The following is a 15877-nucleotide window of genomic DNA, read 5'->3' as shown; positions in this document are numbered from 1 at the left end:
CTTCCTATTTCACTGGAAGTATTTTGCAGGTAAAAGAGATTTGGGGAAATCTTTAGCTTCTTCTAAGAATAAGCTCATGCTATCTGCAAACAGGAATAATTTGGTTTTCTTTTCCTATATAAATCCCTTCTATTTCTTTTTTGCCCATTTCTCTAGCTGTAAGTTCAAGTGCTGTATTGAATGAGAGTGGAGAGAATAAGAATCCTTGTCTAGATACTGATTAAAGAAAGACTCTGTTTCTTCTTCTTACAACTGTCGGCTTTACGTTTGTCACTTACAAACTTTGCTATATTGAGGAAGGTTCTTTTTATTCTTAGTTTCTTTGAGGTTTTTTTATCGCGAAAGGATCTTGATCTTTATCAGACTTTTTCTGTATCTATGGAGGTGATCCTGTGATTTCTGTCCTAAGGATAATTTGAGTACTGCACTTTATATATACATAATATTGATTTGCATGTTGTACTAACCTTGTACCCTGGAATGAAACCACAAGAGTATGTGAACTTGAGCAATCATTATGGAAAACAGATAAAGAATTCTTAAACAAACAAACAAACAAAACGAACACTAAAACCAAACAAACTAAATAAAAATATGCTATAACTCAGATATGCTACTCTTGGGTTTATACCCAAAGTACTTCAAAGATACATAATTTCATACATAATATTCATGTTTATTATATACTAATCCCAATAGCCTAGAAATGGTATGAGCCTAAACAGCTAGAAACAAGACTAAATACATATGACATGTGCACACAATAGAATTGTATGCAGCCACAAAAAACTAAACTCCTGACATTATGTGAAGCTCAATAAACTAGAATAGAAAGACGAATTATGTAGATTTGCCTTTACACATGAAATATAGGTTTAAATATATAGTTGTGTGTGTGTGATCAGTCATCTTGCTAGCTCTCCGATCTTCACAAATACAAACACAGACACAGGTATAAACACACACACACACACACACACACACACACACACACCACTAGATTGAGTAAGGGCATGGGATTCTTAGGGATTTATTCCTAGTGAGGGTTAATCATTAATATAAAAAAATCTGTAAGTAAATTGATTGACGGACAACCTTTAAACCATCAAAAAGATGCAAGAAATGGGTCAGCTTGGTTTTTGTAGGCACAGGACTCTGAGTGGGAGAAATTGCTTTAGAAATCTCTGAGTTATTTCATTCCGCTTGATTTATTTGTTTTTTTTTTTACCATGTTCATATGCCTAAAATTGTGGTAACCGTGAAATGTCTCCAGCCTTCCAGAATTTTTTTCCAGAAACCATATATGTACAAATGAGAACAATTCTTTGAAATATAACTAATATGTAGACTATGATGAAAACAATCATTAGGTGAAATTTTTCCATTGCCAAAGAGCTTTCTAGAATCCATTGCTGTTAACCATTGCAAAGTTGTTTCTCATCGATATCTATTCAAAGCATCTGAAATTTTTTAATCATCTTTGTAATAGGGAATAATGTACTGAACTTAATCTTGCCTGTAAATCTTACTTTGGGCTGTACAGTGTGAGACACATGAGGCTTCATGACAGCCATCTAGCTGGGATAATATCTTAGTCCTTTTGAACTACCTCATGTGCCTCACATAAACAAACAAATTTCTAAACCTGGGTAATCATCAAACTCACTAGGGAAGCACTGCCGTCTTCCAGCTTCTCCTGGAGCAGTCTGGGGCTAAGGGAACACATAAATCTACTCACTTCAAGCTTATCTGAGAATACTTCCAAGCCCCTCTGTTCTTGTATTCTTTCCTCTTAAAACCAAGAACCTTGGATCTCAAGGGACTCTTCAACTTTGATATAGTCATGACTCTCCACTCCTCCTACAACTTTTCCTTTTGACTCTGACCTTCTGGCTTTGCTAAGATAGGCCCTAGTTTTCATTTTTAAAATCAAAATGATGAAATAAACATAAAATTCATGGATTGTATGAACAGATGGTGTAGGTGGAATTTGTTTGGTGCTGCTTTTCAAACAACACTTTGTGTTAATGAACCCACACAAACACTAGGAAGCTAGATCAACGGAACAACTCAAGCAAACAGGAGCCAGTCTGAAACTTCACATCTTGCAAATATCTGTACAGCTAAAATGGCTGCTGTGATGACAGAGAGCTTTGCTTAGGGATTTAAATTTTAGTATCAGTTGACTTTTTTGCATCTGCTCATAACAAAGGAAAAAGATTTATGACAGAGTTGAAACTAGAGAAACAATTAGGTTTGTATCCTCTTCTGATATTTATGGCCCTTTGCCTGAAATCTATCTTTCCACAACACTTAATATTACCCTTCCTTCTTCCCTTTCTAAACATCCTTGTTTGCCCCATATATAATAGATAGGATATGAATACGAGAGACAAAAAACATTTTTGCTTTCTTTTGAAATTTGTGTGACCCAAATTAATATTATATATTCTAAGTCCCTTCATTTTCATGCCAATTTCCTGACTGCAATAATGTTCTTCATAACAAAACACTGGTCTTATTTTATGCTACTTTCTGAAATTCAAAGAAAAACTGCTCTGTGAGGTACCATACCTGTTCAGGAAGCAGAAACTGAGCCAGACCTGTCAATAATAAAGGCTAATACCCTCATGGTGTAGATGTAGCAAGAGGACTTTCTCTCCAAGCATAGTGCTATTTGAGAGTGAGCAGAGAAATAGGAAAAATAAAGTCACATTAATGTACCCTGAAAAGGACAAATCATTTTAATAATATTGGAGAGGGCCCGCACTTTAGGACTTTGTAAAAATTTCATTGTGGGAAAGGAGGAAGAACACAGGGCTAAGTTAGACTGTAGCTCAGAGTGGAGTGCTTGCCCAGAGCAAGCATGAAATGGTCCAAGTGGGGAGGAGAATTGTTGACTTTTTTGTTTAAAAGATAGTTTGCCATGTCTGCTCTTGGTATTGAGGGCATTTGATATTTAATGTAAGCCTTGAAAGATTGCGTCCCATGAACTTCTCACGTCTGTGTACTCTCAGATGCAAACTAGCAACAATATCCAGAACCGACTTGGCAGCATTCTACCCACAGAGGCTAGTTCTGGCCTTATGATTTTTTCTCCCTTAATCTTAAAAAAGAAAAAAACTTTTTATAGCATCTTTACAAGGTGCAAGGGGGAAGAGAGCTGGCTGTAAACACATCTGTGTAGGACTGTTTGGCCTACAAGAGTCATTTTTTTAAAAATTATATTTATTAGCATGTGGGGTGTGTATATGTGTGTGTATCCGTGAGTGTGTGCGTGTGTGTGTGTGTGTGTGTGTGTGTGTATTTGTATACATTTGCTACCGCATATGAGCAGAGAGCAGATGACAACTTATAGGAGTCAGTTCCTTCCTTCTACCATGTGAGTTCCTCTTATCAAACTCAAATCATCAAACTTTGTAGCAGGCTCCTTTACCTACCAAACCATCTGGCAGGTTCTACAAAGGTCAATCTTAATCTTAAGAGCCATTGGAGACAAGGGACATGACGGAGGTGGTAAGGACACTTCCAAGTACTGAAAGAGGAGATGAAAACAATTAGAATAATGTGGACTTGCCTGGCCTGCAAGGTCTTCCACTGGACATCAGATGTGGGCTCCTGAAGTTGGACGACACCATAACACAAGTCTTCTGCAGTGCATTTGAGAAGAAACTCCATCAAGCAAGTGCTTCCTGAAGTATGGAGAGAGCCAAACCTGGAAAGTCTGTAGCTTATCTTCATTATATAGCAGCTCTAATTGAGATATAATAAGTTTGTGGCATCCTACCCTGTCTCTTACAGTGAGGTTAGAATTCAGGATTAAAGCAAAGGAAACAAAGAGATACTTACTTATCTTGAAGCTTAAAATGCAGATGGAATGGGAGAGGGGAGTCAGGTAACACTTCCCCTGTGCTTCAGTAACCTCGCTACATGTATTTTATACCCATGTACATACTCACTAAAAGAATGTAGAAATCATGTAAGTCATATATACTTTGGGGAATGGAGATGGTATTTACATACCCCATATAGAAGTATAGTTTGGAAGAGGTAATGTGTTTGGCTGCTTCAGTAAGAAATGCTTTTATGCATAATCAGTTAAATGGGAGACTTTTAAAAATGGAACTCTGTACAATGACATTTAAATCCCATTTATGTCTAGCTGGCCCTAGAATATGTGGGGTTCAGGGCAGGATCCCCTTTCAAAGATATATAATTAGCAAAAGTAGGACAATAACAATGTCAGAGTAATCAATTTAATTAGGAATCTTTCTAGATTTTCTAAAATTTTGAATCTAGAGCCTTATACTTGTTTTTAGATACCCAAATAGGAGGAACTAAGGTGATATATTCCCTGGCATTTGAAACACTGAGATACTTAGGAACTCTAGAAGAGTTCAAATGTTCTTTTCCTTCCTCCTCCAGATCTGTGCTATTCTAGTCAAGTCATGTGAAGACTATATGTCAGACTCTCCATGCATGTTACCAACAGCATTCTGGGAAGCTAGGAATACTTGCAGAAGAATACAGTTCTGGGGAAGCAGGTGTCAGGTATATGTTTTCCCACATTTATGGAGCAAAGCTGCTTGTACATGATGCATTGGAATCTTAGTGTCTAGGCTTGTTTGCATTGGAAACCATCTTCCCCAACTGACATATGTTCATGAGCCCCACCCTCATCTCCTCTCTGGGAGAAATTTTAGCCACTTGTGGACTATAATAAATAACAGTTTTTCTGTCATTGATTTTTTTCCACTCCTCACTTGAAAAACTAAAACTTCTAGAGTTCTAGGAATAATCTGCCCAAAGAAATTTCCTGTTGCACACTCTATTTATCCTATGGGAAAGTTACCCATAATTCTATGAACTTTGTGGGTGACAGATTGTACAGGTATTTTCCATTATCCAGGACAGTGAGAGTTTTCTTTTAATTTTTTTAGACATTCTAAGAATATGGAGGAGAGAAAACAATGTAAAAATGAGACCTGGTGCTTCCCAGCCTTTCTGCTCCCCACATTCTACACTAGAGAAGTTTGGGATCTATGGTACACAAACTTCTCTAAAATAAGTGATAGACTGTAACTAAATTCTTCAGAAAACAAATTAGAAATGCTATTTACTAGAAATGTTTGTCATGTTATCTCTTTAGTTTTATATGCAGCATATGTTTGATTTTATAGATATTATAAATATGAGTTTAATGAGTATAAATATGAATTTAATGACATATGAAAGTGATTTTAATTTTTCCCCTTGATTTTTATATGTTGGAAATGGAGATCCACTGTAGTCTCTGGAGTCCCACACATCTTTCCTGAGTTCATAGAGCCATAAGATCTATTTTCCCCCCTCTCTTTAGGTTGCTCAATAGCTAATTTGTCATACAGCCAATCTTGATGATTAGTGTTGTCCACTTCAAATAATCTAGAATTACTTGGGAGATGGGCCCCTGGGTATTACTGTAGTGGGTTATCTTGACTGTGTTGAGTAAGATAGAAAAGCTAGCCCACTGTGGGTGGCACTATTCCCTAGCTGGGATCTCTGGATGGTATAGACAAAGGAATGTGAGCATCATAATGCATCTGGATCCTGTCTGTGGTGTGAAGAGAACAGCTTCTTTTAGATCATATCCCTTGGCTTTGTCACAATGGTGGAATGTACTCTGTGACTGTGGGTTGAAAAGAACTCTTTACCCTTAAGTTGCCTTTGCCAAAATGTTTTTCTACAAGGAGAAAAGAAATTGAGGAAACTCTACTATGCAACAATCTCTTATTCTGTAGTTACTCCTTGAAGATAGCAAGCATTTTCTCAAACAATTTAGCTTCTGGAGGTCGATGGAACCTATGAGAAAGAGATGGGGAAGTCTAATCTAATGGATTGTCATGTGTCAGAGAAGTCACTATGTTTAACATACACCTATTGGGTGACATGCAAAGAAACTGCCTCTCTTGTGTTATATACCACCACTGGGGTCCACCAAGGTAAGGATGGGGACATCAACATATGACAGTATTAGGAGTGAGTGGGGGGCTGAGTACTCTGCGATGCTGAGTTCTTTGCTCTAAAACACAGAGGTGCCAAAGAACTTAGAGATTCATCCCCCATGTTGCTAAATACAAAGGAGGAGGTAGCAGTCCTATCACAAAGTACACTGAAGTCCAGTGGAGATAGATAAAGAACTTTTAAAATTCATCAATTCTAATTTTTTGTCAATTTGATGTAACAAATCCATGCCGTTTTGAAGTAGGCATACATTGAAATCATTATCACAAAGAAAAAGAGAAGAATGCATCGGAATAAACATAGCATTGGAGCTCTAAAGAACTAAATGAGATCGTGGCAATAAATAATCAATGTAAACAGAACATTTCAAATTAAATCTTCCTCTGTCCTATCAGAATTTTGATCATTTTCAATATGACACTTATTAGTTTTGATTTTGTGGCAGTAGTTCTGAATATTTAAAGGATGCTGACTTTGGTGTCTGGCTTACAAATATGTTTTTGGTGATTTATACAGACCACAGTTTGAAAACTATAAAACAAAATCAACTACGCATTAAAAAAAAAGATTTCTCAAACTTCTTTCTCAAACATTTAAAATAATGGAGTTAAAAGAAATCTTGTTTCCCACAAAGACGGCCACTCTCCTCCACCCCTTTCCAATCAAGTTAAGGAACAAAACCCTCTTGGGTAAATTCTTGCAAAGCTAATACAATCCAGACAGGCATCTTGAAACTTGAAACAGAAAAAACAAAAGTATCCAATGGAAATCCTTTATAAGCAATCCCTGGTTCAATGGAACTTAGAAAATGTGGAAACAACATGGCCTCAATGTGTCACCGGTGATAGTGATCTCATGCCTAGCCTGTGATTTTTACACAGATGGATCTCAAGAACGTTTCTTCATTTTCTTAGGTGTGGGAAACAGGCAGTTGATGATTATTGCAAGTTAATAACTTCTGGAATACCTAACAACATAGGCTGGCAACTAGCTTCTGTCTCCATCCTCAAGAGATTTATGAAATTGAACCGCAGGTCTCTCGAAGTACACACTACTCACACCTCTAAATAAATTCAGTAGAAACAAAACATTCTACTACCAATCCATGTTTACATCAGATGGATACTTGTCTGATAAATAAAAATAGGAGTGAGTAAGAACCCCCATCACTTCTTGTAAGGAGAACGTTTGTTTATTATTACTTTCCAAACTCTTCCCAGAATTCTACTGGCAAGTATTACATCATCTCAGAGTAAATCATACTGGACATACCAATCCGTGCATAAATCCTGGCCCAGGATCATGTCCAATTTGCCACCATTCAGAAAATCTTTGTCATGGAATTCAGCTCAGCAAAGAAAGTGAGTTTATAAAAATTGGTGAGAAAAGAATGCTGCAAAGTAAGAGGAAGCTAGGTGACTCTCGAATTTGGCTCCTGCACACTGCATCAATCATAACATCTCTTAGAAATGGATCAATTGCTGTCTGGAAAATAGTAGTACCTCAACTTCTGATAGATGTTAATGAAAGTATGTTAATCAAGCTCTCCCTAAACTAGATCATTGAGTATACTTGCCTTGGGATTGAACCATAAGCTGGGCAAAAAGACTGAGAATGTTTTAGGGCATGGATTCCAGTAGTAATGGATGGGCATTTCTGGTATGTTCACAAGACCAATGCCATCTGCAGCTGCATTAGCTGGCTCATTTGTAAACATGGTCCTTAAAATTTTTTCTCCTCCATTGGGATTCTCCATGTAACTCAATGTACCATCTTAATGACTTATGGTTTTCAAAATTGGTTTAGATGTTTCTTTTATTAAAAACTGACCCAGTTTTCAAGTTATGTCTGTCACAAAAATACATCTTAGATGGGTGTGGTGGCACATGCCTTTAAGGAAGCAGAGTTGGAAGCCTACCTGGTCCAATAGTGAATTCCAGGTTAGGCAGGGCTACATAGTGAGGTTTTCCCTTTTAAAAGTCATTGAGGCTAGAGCGATAATTCTGCAGTTAATAGCAATCTTACGTCACAGAGGACCTGTTTGGTTCACAGCACCCACTTTGAGAAGCTCACAACTTCCTGTAATTCTAGCTTTAAGATATTTGCTATTTGGTCTCTGCAGGCATCTGCACTTACTTGTTCATATATATGCACGGACATATATACCTTCCCATCATTTTAAAATTATGAAAATAATTTTCAAAAATATAGCTACAATTTTCAATCCAAATATCTACTCTATGAAGCAGTAGTCTTATATGGACCATTTAAAAATAATCTTTGAAAACTTTCTAGATGTGTGCAAAATATCTTGAGGACATTCAGCTTTCACTGTCTTCCACCCATCCATCTAACTCCTCAACGATCAGCCTGCCAATTATGGAGATTTTTAATCGATTTATAGCATAGTTGCAAGAACTACAAAAATCATTGATACATAGTCAATAGATGGAATTTTACAAATGAACCTGTGTAACAGTCATTCAGAAGAAGATGTCAAAATTGGAGTTGGCAACCTGGGTATTGCCTGGGTGGTAGCAAATCATAATCTTACATTCCATCAAATTGAGAGAATTAAAATGTACATTTTAGCATGAGTTCAAAATCCAGTGCATGCTAAACTTTGACAATTGCAAATGTAGAACATGGTAAGCATTCTGGGACTCTCCCTTTCCATTTTTCTTACTCATTCAACCTTCAAACATAACCTCTCTTTTGATGGTGCTGCGTGCTACCATACTCTACCATGTTATGAATGAATTTGTGGCATATACTTTGGACTTGCTACTTCTTTTAACATTATGTTTGGGCAGCTTTCCATGCTCTTGAACATAGTCATGAGGCTTTCTGCTTATGCTAAATGCTGGATAAACATACCACCAGCGACAGTCATCTGGATGTTTCATACGGGGGCTATCACTGGCAATGTTAGAAGGGTCGTGGACTTTGGAAACTTGTTGATGGGTTTCTGCTGCGTGTTTACATTGGAGGTACAAAGTCATGACTATGTATGCATATGTATAGTCACTCTGGAGACTGACAAATTATCCTAATTAGAAGTACCGATTTCCACTTTCCCTACAGAATACTTGAATTCAAGTTGCCCTATGCCTTTAGCATTAGTAGACATTGTCAGAAGTTTGCTGGCATTTGGCAGGATGATGAGTTCCGCCAGCTAGTATTGGTGTGATGATATGATTTTGTGACTTCATTTTAACTTCTCTGTTAATTGAGGCTTTGGGCTCTATGCTTTATGAGGAAAATTTTGCATTTATCAGCCATGTAGCCATTTTCTTTTATGATGTGATTGTTAAGTCTTCCAGCTCAACTGTCAAATTATATCACGTCAAAACTATCTCTTTTTTTTTGTTTTTTAGAAATCACTTCTATAGGCTGACAATGGGTCTTTTGTTATGATAACTTTCTTCCCTTTCAGTCTCATTTGAAGTAGGCACCTACATTTTTCTGATGAGGCCTATGACCATGGTTTGTTTTAGACTTATTTAGTCTGATTTTACCAAAAAACCTGTAGGACCTGTTTTGTCTACACCTCTTCTTGGTATTTAATGGACTTTCTTTCTTCCTACACCCAAATAATAATTTATTAACAAAGCCCTATTCATTTTTAAATCATTGAGATCTTCTCGATAATTCCCCAGATCTCGAACCCTCCCCTAGTCTTTGTTTCTAAAACTCAATGTCCTTACTACATTAGGAGTTCAGTGAACTTGTTCTTTCCCCAAATCTAGAACTCCCCAGGTCAACACTTTCAGATAAAGTCTGTTTTGTGGACAATGCTACATCTTTTTCCTATAACTTCTTTCATGAGGTGGAAAATCTCCAGGAGAAGAGAGTTTTAATTTTTAATATAAATTAGTTCATAATTCTTTCCTTTATGCATTAATATTTTTGTGTTGTGTTTATGAAATAGTCACTAGTGCAACTCAAGTTTGTTTTCTGTTTTTGAAGTTCAAGACCGACAGCCTATGGGTGCTTTTCTCCAATCAGGGAGATGCCGTAAGAAGCTGGGAAGCAATTAAGTGGACACTAATTGTTGAAATAATAAGCTATTTCTATTTTCATCCTTTATCACAGTGAAAATTTTATTCAAACTCAAAGTTCCAAAGAATAATATAGTCAATATTTCTCAATTACTAAACAAGCAAACTCGACCATGTCTGTACTATTAATGGCTCCCCCAACCTTGGTATTCCACACTGAGAAACTCTGAGAAACTAACTTACATGCTCAGCTTAATGCTTTCAGGATTTTGAATCAGTATGTCCACCCTACGTTGTGATGTAGTGAAACAAATATGATATAACCCTATGTACCTAGAGTTTGGTGCCATAGGTACCTAGAGTGTCAAGGTGCTATTCAAACGCATCAAATATTGCCCAGCAGGTATACATTTCCCAGGTATGGATCAGTCAAGATATGCATTCTGAAAAGCCAAGCAGGAGACTTATAAGAGTATCTTAAAAATCTAAAGTTAACTATCTTTAAAAGATCAGGTGGTTAGGCTAATGTGAAGGCACGGCTACAGCCTGAACTTTAAATGGTTGTGAATGGACCATTGATAAGACTGTTTTCCACCAAGTTACAGTATTGGGGGATGATAGAAACTTTAAGAGTTTCAGCCAAATACACAGCTTTAAGTCATGATATCCGGCCCTTGAAGGAGAATGTGAGACTCGAGTCTCCCTCTCTGTTTGCCTGATATCCAGACCTTATGGCAACTGGTTTTACTCCACTATATACTCACACTGTGATGGGATTTCTTACCCTGGATCCAAAGTAACAAGGGCAGTGGATCACAGATTAGCCATCTGTGAAAAAAAATCACCAATTTTCTCACCAAATCAGAGAGCCGATTGTTAAACCCAAAGTCTGGTTTGTAAGTTATCAAAGCCAAAATCAGGATTTGTGACCTGAGTTAGACTAAGACCACTTTCTACATAAATATAAATGCTACAGGATCCCTAACCATCAGAAGTACCCTGCTTTTTTATACTGGACTACGAAAACCAGACCCTCAGAACTAAGGTTCTGCTATAACCACTGACTTAGAATGTTCTTGCTGTGAAGAAACACTATGATCACAACAACTCTTATAACAGGAAGCATATAGTTGGGGTTTGCTTATACATTCAGAGGTTCAGTTCATTATTATCAGAAAGCACGACAGCATGCAGGCAGACATGGTGCTGGAGAAAGAGCTATTTCTACATCTTGGTGCTCAGGCAAGAGAAGTGAATGGCATACCAGGCCTAGCTAGAGCATATGAGACTTCAAAGCCTGCCCTAAAAGGGACACACTTCCTTTAACAAGATCACACATATTCCAACAAGGTCACAGCTCCTACTAGTACCACTCCCTGTGGGTCAAGCATTCAAGCACAAGAACCTATAAAGTCCATTCCTATTCAAACCACCACAGCCACCAATCAACAAAAAGGAAGACTTGTAGGTGTGGAACACAGGTGCTCTCAACTGAAAATGGTATCTCATCTTGATAAACTCATTGGAAGGTGGGCATATGGTAAGTTACAAACATCAATCACCATAGTTTAGCAACACAGCACTCAAGTATTGATAGGTTTCCCTTGTAACCATGTGACTGATTGGGACCTGTGGTTCCCCGATGCCTCTTAATATCCTGATAAAGCCTCAGGCTAGCCCAATAGAACACCAAATTCCAGATTTTGAAGTATGGTTTGTGTTAAGTGGATATTAATTTCACTGCCTCACAAAGAATGCCATTGTGAAGTCAGAATCTAGCCATACATCTCTCTTTAGGTATTTTTGAGAAACTTACCATAGACTCTATTAATTATTATTCTCCAAGTCAACAATCCTAGTTTCTTTAACTTTGACCTAATTGTATGTTTTCTCAGGGGACTATGATAGTCATATTCTTCAGGCTTTATCATGATTCATCCTCTATCATTAAGTAAAAAGACATGAATATCACCTTCATCTGTGTTTTAGAAATTATACTTAGTGAAATACAAAGTTGTTTAGGCATGGAAATAATTTGGTCTGCCTGGCCCTTGTTCTTGGTTTAAACGGTCTCTGTGTCTCTGTGTCATGCATATGTTTATTCACGGACTAACTGTGACTCTCAGTGCTGGACTTTTTTTTTTGCATATCTGCACAGCACAGTCTGGAATATTTTAAAAGATTATTTTAAAAGATCTTCCAGTAAAAATGGGAAAAATTAGCTCATTTCTTGTGTAATCCTTACAATCAGGCTGCCAGATTTCTGACTAGGCTCATTAATTTACTTAATTATTAGATTTTAGAAATAATTGAACCCTCAATTTAAAGAGCCTTGGGGCATAACTCAATAAAAACTTGCATTAAAATATCAATGAGCAGCTGCAATAATAACAAAAATAAAATCTATCTGCATAAAACTGCATGCTTGCCCACGACTTTGTCTGGACAGGGCAATTTATAAGAACAAGTTTAGCCTCTGCCATAAAATTAATTTGTCAGAGCTCCCTTAGGCTCAGCAATGCATGGGTCATTATAATAGGGAAGTTTTCTCTTGACATATGCTGCCTCTAAATTTGCCCTACCTTAAACGAGAAATTGGGGAAGTTCAGAGCCTAGCATGGTAGGTACTGGTTTAGACATTGTGTGCCTTGGGGGTGGTTAAACCTGGCAGCATCCCAAATCTTAGGGCCGGTCCCACAAGTTATTGGAGCCACCAATTTCAAACTTTATTAAGCTTATTAGAGTACATATTTGTATCTCAGAAGGATTTTAAATCTATAAGCAGGTTTTCGATGAGTTAAGGGCACCCCCACCTAGAATTTGTCACTGTTTCGTATTATGTTCATTATTTTCCCCAGCCAGCCTTTTGACTTGTTTGCTAAACTTTAGAATCATATCACCATTAGTGGTTCATATTCATTTAGAATCCATGGGCCCAGAATGATTTATGGAAGTTTATAAAACACAGAGAAGATGTGATCTGTGCCCTTGATGTACTTACAGCAGAAATCTCTGTTTTGTATACACTCAATTATAATAACAGACTCCTTTTCCATATGCAGAAATATCTCCCAGAAATAATTAGCTGCAGACACAAAACAATTAGGTGGCTGCAACCTCATAAAATGTGGTTGCTGGTTAATTGGCTCACATTCACATTGTGATGTTTGTATCTACTACTCAACCACCTGCAAAATTTTAGCTTGCAAAAAAAAAAAAAATCGAAGAGAGGTTTCAAAACTGTGGCCTAGCCAGTGTAATCTAAATAGTCCACGTGACCTGCAATTTCTGCTGGCATTCTTAATAGCACTCAAAAAAAAAATCTCGAGCTTATGGAAATAAAAAAATGCTAATCTCAGAACTGCAAATTCTTTGCAGAAAGAATAATGAATGCCAAGGTCTTAGAGCAACAGTCAGGCCTCACCTCAATTTTCTACCTAAACCTATTTTCCCCTGTGAGTTCATCTCTTCATTTGGCTATACTTTACTTCTAGATTTTTAAATAAAGGGAAAGTTGTCTCCATCAGTCGGGCTAATATGTCAGTAAAGCATATTTACTTTAAGTAGGCTTTTTTTTCCTTTTTCATCATTATTTGGACTAAATTGCTTACTCTCCATAGTTCCCTCCTGAGTCTGCCAATACCAGACTGAGAACCATAAACACGTTTTTCCTTTACACCGACCTGTAGAGCGATGTTTAAAGTCGAAATCCTAACACGTACTTCTAAATGACTCTGTAAAGTAGATCACACTCTAGACGTCTGTAGATAAATGTCAAAGGGCATGGCATATGGCACCCAGACAGCTAAAACTGTTACAACCAAAGAGGTGTTTGGCCATGTCTTTGTTTGGGGTTAGCATTTTTTTCTTTTTTATTTCTTTTTTTTACTATTAATTATTTGTTTGCATTTCAAATAGTATTTCCTTCCCCAGTCTCCCCTCCACGAACCCTTCCACCCATTCCCCTCCTCTTTGCCTCTAAGAGGGCTTTCCACCCACTCTTGCCTCACCCCTCTAGCACCCTGCCTTCTCTGGGGCATCAAGCCTCCACAGGACCAGGCACCTCCCCTCCCACTGATGCCAGATAAGGCAGTCCTCTGCTACATATGTAGCTGGAAGCATGGACCTGCTGCTGTATACACTTCGGTTGGCCGTATGGTTCCTGGGAGTTCTGAGGAACTTAATTGATACTGTTTTTCTTCCTTTGGAGTTGCAATCCCCTTAAGCTCCTTCAGTCCTTACTCTAACTCTTCAAATGGGGTCCCCAGGCTCAGTCCAATGGTTGTCTGTGAGTATCTCCATCTGTCTTAGTCAGGTGATGACAGAGTCTCTCAGAGAACAGTTATACCAGGCTCCAGTCTGTAAACACATCTTGGAATCGGAAATAGTGTTGGGGTTTGTTGTCTGCAGATGGAATGGATTGCAATATGAGGCAGTTCCTGGATGGCCTACCTGTGGCCTCTGTCTTCTGGAACTTTCTAGTGGCTACCCAGTTCCCCATCCCCCTCTGCTACTTATTTCTATTCATTCTCCTGGCCGTCTGGACTTCTCTCCTGTCTCTTCCCATACCTGGTCCTGCACCCCCTTTTTCCACCCAGATGTCTCTCTCCTCCTGTGATTATTTTGTTCACCCTTTTAAGTGGGATTGAAGCATCCATAATGTGGCCATCCTTCTTATTAAGCATCATACTTTTTTTGAGTTATATCGTGGGAATTCTGAGCTTTTGGACTAATATCCACTTATCAGTGAGTACATACTATGTATGTCCTTTTAGGGTCTCGGTTACCTCACTCAGGATATTTTCTGGTTCCATCCATTGAAATTAGTATCTTATCCTGACACCTGACAGGAATAGGCCTAACGCCCTTCCTGTTTCAATGAAACCTCAAAGCATATAACCTGGAAACTCCTAAGGAGGTAGTCACAACTCCCCAACAGGTCAGTTGGGTAGCATAGTTTCTGGAATTCTCCATGCAAATGAGACATTTCAGTAGCCTTCGGCCAAAGACCTTTCTCTCCCTGGATATTCTCATGCCCTTCCCCAAAGGTATATAACCCTTTGTTCAGCCCAAATCAAGTATATGCATTCAAACTCATCCCCAATAAAGAAATACGAACAAGCTAAGATCATCTCAGAAAGCTGCTTCATTAAAGATTGTCAAAGAAGTTCTTCATCTAAAAGGGCTGTGACATAACACTAAGATCCTTGGAAACCACCCCTTCAAAAAAAAAAAAAAACTCACTCCCAATAGTTCTGGGATCCTGCCTGCCCTGGACTCCATTTCAACTTCCTGGGCCTAGCATACAGAGTTATCTGACTCCCTGGAGAGAAGAGGTAGACCTCAGACCCCACCTGTTCTGGACCCCACCCTGTCCTCCCTGAGCAGTGTACCAGAGCTGCTGGACACCACAGTGGGAGAAGCAGAACCACAAATCGGATAAACTCAAAGAAATTACTATTAAGATCTGTGGGGAATGAGAAAAGAGTGTTGAATTATATGTTTGTGTGGTGTTTAAAATAAAATTCTTGAGAATACTTCCTGAAAATTAGTAATCATTCCTTCACTAATTTTTTCCAGAAAATACAATAGCACAAACATTTTTGCTAGAAGGTAAGTAAACTGCTTAGTGATTGGTGGATAATAAAACTGAGCTTTGTAAGCACTGGGATTTGGTGTACTTTCCTTTATTCCTGGGGAGCACTTCATACATTTTTATTCTTAAAAACTTTGATAACTGTCAAATAATCAAAGTCATGTGGGAGGTCTTTTAAAATTAAATTTTAATTCTAGTTCAGGGTAACTTATTGATCCCAGGCATAATCATCTTGAATCCCCAGATACCAAATACATAACACTAAGGAATAAAAATA

The 15877-nt window shown here is 37.9% G+C and overlaps 1 long non-coding RNA gene across 5 annotated transcripts in view; it reads right to left on the bottom strand.

Annotated features, from left to right (window-relative positions):
* LOC120099851 (uncharacterized) overlaps window positions 1–15877 on the bottom strand; it is a 178459-nt gene that overhangs the window by 10407 nt on the left and 152175 nt on the right. For all 5 annotated transcript variants that reach the window (XR_015647111.1, XR_015647100.1, XR_015647102.1 and 2 more), the window contains one exon: window positions 3578–3692. This is a non-coding gene — a long non-coding RNA (uncharacterized LOC120099851). The remainder of the gene's footprint in view (window positions 1–3577; window positions 3693–15877) is intronic.

The sequence above is a fragment of the Rattus norvegicus genome, chromosome 1, assembly GCF_021556685.1.
Source record: "Rattus norvegicus strain SHRSP/BbbUtx chromosome 1, alternate assembly SHRSP_T2T, whole genome shotgun sequence".
In the NCBI taxonomy this organism is placed as follows: domain Eukaryota; kingdom Metazoa; phylum Chordata; class Mammalia; order Rodentia; family Muridae; genus Rattus; species Rattus norvegicus.
The sequence above is the reverse complement of the archived record's forward strand: the minus strand, read 5'-3'. Positions and strand labels throughout refer to the sequence as shown.